The sequence below is a fragment of the Scylla paramamosain genome, chromosome 36 (assembly GCF_035594125.1).
Source record: "Scylla paramamosain isolate STU-SP2022 chromosome 36, ASM3559412v1, whole genome shotgun sequence".
NCBI classification, from domain to species: Eukaryota; Metazoa; Arthropoda; class Malacostraca; order Decapoda; family Portunidae; genus Scylla; species Scylla paramamosain.
Genome location: NC_087186.1, coordinates 16,299,408 through 16,304,407, shown reverse-complemented (window position 1 = coordinate 16,304,407; position 5,000 = coordinate 16,299,408). Strand labels below are relative to the sequence as shown.

Below are 5,000 nucleotides of genomic sequence, written 5' to 3'. Positions count from 1 at the left end.
TGTCTCTTTTAATATTCTTGCCTGAAATAACATTACAAATGAGGGTCTATTAATCATCCATTAAATAATCCATTTTTATTGCTTTCTCATTCTTCTTCCTCTGTGTATTGTTAAATTGGATGGTTATATCATTGTTCCTTCCTGTGTTTTAGTGTGCCATTACCTGTCCTCTCTTCCAGCTGATATTTAGTTTGTACTAAAATAGACTGGCATAACTTTACAATTTATACACAAATAACAACATAAACCAATAATGCATTGATATTATGCATGATAGGAGTGGACATTTCCACTCTACATCATTAATGAATGCATGATGAGACGCACACTATTACAAAGCTAATGAGTTCAATACAAACACTCAATAACAATTTCAATAACTTTATTAAAAATAGCAATCTTTATAAATCATGAAACCAGAAAACTTTAAGTACCTAGGGCTATAACATCAAATGCACAATAATGCAAACACTTTTTACACACACACACACACACTCTTTAATGATATTTCCTAATATACAGTATAATTCCAAGAGAGAGAGAGAGAGAGAGGAGAGAGAGAGAGAGAGAGAGAGAGAGAGAGAGAGAGAGAGAGAGAGAGAGAGAGAGAGAGAGAGAGAGAGAGAGAGAGAGAGAGAGAGAGAGAGAGAGAGAGAGAGAGAGAGAGAGAGAGAGAGAGAGAGAGAGAGAGAGAGAGAGAGAGAGAGAGAGAGAGAGAGAGAGAGAGAGAGTGATGAACTACCTGGGGTCATAAATGCAAAGTACAGGTATCAGTCAGGCAAAGCATAGTGCTTGCCTGTCTCATATGGAATGTAAAAACATGGCTTCATATCATTCCAGACCTGGGATTATGGCCAAAAGTTACCAAGCAGTGCTGAGCAAAATCCAGTAGAGTAATATTCAGTATCATTGAATTACTGACAAAGTAAAGATCATTATGTGCAATGACACTCACTACCTAGGAGCATTTCAGGTTACTACCAAGAGTCTGACCATGCTGGCAGGGATGGTTAGGCTACAACACATTACATACTTCTCCATTCAAATCAGTCAGCTGATTAAATGGTGAGTTAAACCATTTTGATCATCTAAATCATATTAAGGCATTGGATGAGACCTGGACAGCTTGGGTCAACACCATTCATAGGTACTCCACTACTCTGTGGGAGACACTTGATTGTGGCAAGAGTCATCACAATACCAAACAAAGCACAGCATGGCCCACTCATCCACAGGAACCCAGCCATCTCTAAGGAGCAAAGTAATGCTGCCCAGTGTCACTCCTCACATTCCATGTGAGAGTGTGGTTTTTAAGTATGCTATAGAGGACACACTTATTCATTCACTACACCCCACAAACTTGCAATGTCCCCATAGCATAGTTACAGACAACATCCTCTCATATATAAGTTGGTGTCAATCTTTCTCTGATGTACTCCAGCCCAGAGACCCACAGCAGCATTAAGAGTGGAGAGAGAGAGAGAGAGAAGAGAAGACACACAGAATGGATGAATAGAGATGCTGTGGTTTGTAAAAATATGGTGTAAGGTCTGTTGGCTATGGTGGGAATGGTTTTCCAATCATTCCTCTCTTGCACAATCATTTTGCTTCATAAACAGGCATCTCTCTTTCATCTTCCCACCAAACACTGTTATTCCACCTTATATTTATGTATTTGCATGCTTATCTTCTCAAATTGTTCCCCTTCCATTCTCTCCGCACGTCCGACTCTCTCCTTTCTGTGGTTGATCACTCACTCTGCTGTTCCTCCACATTCATGACTATATATGATGCACATGTGCTTTATAATCAATCAAATGTTTCACGTAGATGATGTTTTCATTCACACACAGTTCCCCCTCCTCCCTGTTTCATTCATTGCCATTTTGCTCTCTCTCTCTCTCTCTCTCTCTCTCTCTGTGTGTGTGTGTGTGTGTGTGTGTGTGTGTGTGTGTGTGTGTGTGTAAGAGCTCAGAGCTCATGGTGACTGATCTTTGGGTAGGACTGAGGCCAATGACACACCACACACCGGGGCAGCAAAGTCACATCACCTCGGGTTACATCCTGTACCTACACATTAAGAGGCTACACATTAAGAGGGCTACACATTAAGAGGCTTGTCCATCTGCCTCACCGTGCCCGGGATTCGAACCTGGGCCTTCTTGGTTGTGAGCTGAGCGTGCTAACCACTACACTACGTGGTGTGTAAGTGTGTGTGTGTGTGTGTGTGTGTGTGTGTGTGTGTGTGTGTGTGTGTGTGTGTGTGTGTGTGTGTGTGTGTGTGTGTAATGATGCAGCTGGGAAGGTCGTCTTATGACAATTATTGATGAATGAAGGTAAAGGATGCGTGTCTATTACTTCTCTTTGTGTGTGTGTGTGTGTGTGTACATAACACACACACATACACACACACTTAAAAAAGTAGTAATGACATGCGCATCCATTACCTTCATTTGTCAATAATTATCATAAGGCAACCTTCTTCAGCTGCATCAGCGCACACACACACACACACACACACACACACACACACACACACACACACACACACACACACACACACACACACACACACACACACAAACATAAGTGAGTGTCTTCAGCCTCTCTCTCACCGCCGCAATGTTGCATCTCTAGCTGTCTTCTACCGCTATTTTCATGCTAACTGCTCTTCTGATCTTGCTAACTGCATGCCTCCCCTCCTTCCACGGCCTCGCTGCACAAGATTTTCTTCTTTCTCTCACCCCTATTCTGTCCACTTCTCTAATGCAAGAGTTAACAAGTATTCTCAATCATTCATCCCTTTCTCTGGTAAACTCTGGAACTCCCTGCCTGCTTCTGTATTTCCACCTTCCTATGACTTGAATTCCTTCAAGAGGGAGGTTTCAAGACACTTATTCATCAACTTTTGACCACTGCTTTGACCCTTTTATGGGACTGCCATTTCAGTGGGCATATTTTTTTATTGGATTTTTGTTGCCCTTGGCCAGTGTCACTCATATATAAAACACACACACACACACACACACACACACACACACACACACACAGAAATTATATTAGAAATTATTAGAAATTAGATAAGTTACCAGTGACGAGCCTACGCGACGCCATGTATGTGAGCAACGCATGTTTTTAAGCATCTGGAGCAAAGTGGTTAAAGGAAAACTTTTTGACTTGAAATGTAATTAGATTCATCAGTTATTTTTCTGGCTGACATTGTTTTTGGAAGGTGGCACTTAAAAGATATGTGAATGCTGTATCTAGATATAAACAAACATTCACAAATACTCATTCCATTATGTGTCTGTCATTAGGCCCTCAAATAAACAACAAATTAAGTGAAAAGTAACTATCTCCCTTCCTGGCTTGCGCTCCAGTTGCTCTGAGTTGTAGCAGCAGTGACGTGTGGCACCCAGGATGAAGGTGTCTGCAGGGTGGTCAGTGTCAGGGGGATGATGGCAGACAGCAGCAGCAGCACCGTGACAGCTCAAGCATCCTGTTGAAATTATCACTTTTTAAATGGTGAAAGGTGAAGGAAAAACCTGTCTCCATGGAATGTGGAAGTACACAACAACAACTCTGAAAGATTTCTTACAATAATAAGTCATCATTCATTGTATCCCTTTTTTGTTGGGCCACAAGATTATCATACAAATTTTCCATAGACATCTGCAAATTGGTACCTCTAGCTGTTATTAAATATGATATTAAGTTTGATGAATGTATTTATTTCATTATACATGAAAGTTGTTGATTGCAAAAAAAAATAATAACCAAAATGTATTTTGAGTTTTACTTTACAATGCCTTAACTGTTTGCTTTTAAAAAAATATGTAGATTTTATTTCTCATTTTAAAACTTATAGTCTAGACAACTAACTGGCCTTAAATTTTTCTGATATACAAATAAAGTGACAAAGAGAGCACATTTCACTAACACTCATGGTGAAGTGTCCACCAATGATGGTGAAGGAGGTACACATGTAAACTCCAGTCTGACCAATGACCAACACAATTTGTCCAGGTGCATGTCTCCATTGGGCACAAACTCCACCTCCCGCATCTGTGTCATGCCCACCACCACCGTCACCATGGCAACACTGAAAAATGGAATCTTATCATTCACACTGTTACAAAAAATATACTCCCATATATATATATGGATTACTATTCCCAACGTTAAAAATTCTTTAGCTAATCTTACTTTGATATTTTGCATCCAATATTAACTACAATTTTTTCCTATGACATTTTCCAACTACACTTCACCTAATCTAACTTAACCTCACCTCCTCTCATCTAACCTACTCATTCCTCACCTAATCTAACTTAACTTCTTCACTTATGCTAGTTTAACCTAATGCAACCTAACCTAACTCAATTACCTTAACTAACCTAATTAATCTGCTATAACTTAACATGATCTAACGTAACCTATGTCATCCAAATCTTACTTTAATCTAATCTAATCTAACCTATGCAAGTTAATGTAAATTCATCTAATATAACCTAAACTATGCTAGTCTAACCTATCCTTAACTTACCTAACCTAACACACTATCTTAACCTAACCTCACCTCATCTTTTACACAGCCAAACCTTACTTAAACCTTACAATCTAACACACTTCAACTTACGTGGCCTAACCTAACATCACCTATTCTTAACTAACCTCACCTAAACCTTACCAACACTAACTTAAAACCTACCTATGCTTACATTACTTCTATATCCTCATCCTCCTCCTCTTCCTCTTCCCTAACACAGTGACTCAGCGAAGCCGTCAAGAAAACACGTAATTTCTGAATACCATCTTTAAGAGCTCCACCCAGTCAGCCCTCTTCCTCCTCCTCCTCTTTCCTGACCCCCATCCTCCCTTCTTTACTCACGTGTCTCTCCCTCCCTATACACACACACACACACACATACACACAGAGCGGGTCTCACAAGGGTAATACACACATACATACGGACACTGACCCACCACACACACCCAGT

The 5,000-nt window shown here is 40.2% G+C and overlaps 1 protein-coding gene across 5 annotated transcripts in view; it reads right to left on the bottom strand.

Moving 5' to 3' along the window:
• Nucleotides 1–1,414: 1,414 nt before the first annotated feature.
• The window catches only part of LOC135091147 (probable E3 ubiquitin-protein ligase HERC4), a 15,385-nt gene continuing 11,799 nt past the window's right edge, over nt 1,415–5,000 (bottom strand). For all 5 annotated transcript variants that reach the window (XR_010262386.1, XR_010262384.1, XR_010262385.1 and 2 more), the window contains 2 exons: nt 3,941–4,102; nt 1,415–3,499 (listed from right to left, as the gene is read on the bottom strand). The gene's annotated coding sequence lies outside the window, so the exon portion shown is untranslated. The remainder of the gene's footprint in view (nt 3,500–3,940; nt 4,103–5,000) is intronic.